General features: G+C 43.8%; 1 non-coding gene across 1 annotated transcript; it reads right to left on the bottom strand.

The window, feature by feature from the left end:
* Positions 1–334: 334 nt before the first annotated feature.
* On the bottom strand, positions 335–441 carry LOC127088739 (small nucleolar RNA R71). The gene has a single exon (XR_007790562.1). It is a non-coding gene; the product is annotated as a small nucleolar RNA R71 (small nucleolar RNA).
* Positions 442–894: the final 453 nt, after the last annotated feature.

The following is an 894-nucleotide window of genomic DNA, read 5'->3' on the forward strand; positions in this document are numbered from 1 at the left end:
GCAGGATGAACCACATAACAGCATCGCTGCCCCTGCCATTGAGGCAAATGATTTCGAGCTAAAACCTTTGTTGTTGTTAGCCGTACGATAAAACTAATTTTCAGGTAGTCCCACTGAGGACCCGAACCTACATTTGTCAGTGTCTTTGCAATATGCAGACACAGTGAAAGCGAATGGTGTCATCCCCAAAGCTATAAGACTATGTCTTTTCCCTTTCTCATAAAGAGATAGAGCTAGAGATTGGCTCCAGTCTCTACCATCCAACTCTGTCACTACGTGGAACGAGTTGAAGAAAGTTTTCTTAGCACGATATTTTCCACCTAGTAAGACGGCTATGCTAAGAGCCCAAATAAACGGGTTTAAACAAAAAGATAACGAATCACTTTTTGAAGCTTGGGAGAGATACAAAGACATGATAAGGCTTTGCCCACATCACGGTCTAGAAGAGTGGTTAATCATCCATACCTTTTACTACAACACAAGATTGATAATAGACGTCGCCGCAGGTGGCGCACTGATGAATAAACCCTACAATAAGGCCTACCAACTTATTGGAAGTATGGCCCAGAATCACTACCAGTGGGGAAGCGAAAGAACCTCCGTAGAGAAACCTCCAACGAAAGGCGGTATGTACGAAATAAGTAGTCTTGACCATATCAATGCTAAGGTAGATGCTCTTACTCAAACGATAGGCAACCTGACCATAACACCCGCAACCACCGTGGCTGCCGTAGCACTAAACTGCGAGATATGTGGAGTTCCAACGCATGCTGCCCCTGAATGTCAACTTTTGACAGGAGTCTCCACAGACCAGGTGAACTATGCTCAAGAAAACCCGTACTTAAACACCTATAACTCAGTTTGGAAGAACCATCCTAACTTTTCGTACAAAAA

Source organism: Lathyrus oleraceus, chromosome 5 (genome assembly GCF_024323335.1).
Source record: "Lathyrus oleraceus cultivar Zhongwan6 chromosome 5, CAAS_Psat_ZW6_1.0, whole genome shotgun sequence".
NCBI lineage: Eukaryota > Viridiplantae > Streptophyta > Magnoliopsida > Fabales > Fabaceae > Lathyrus > Lathyrus oleraceus.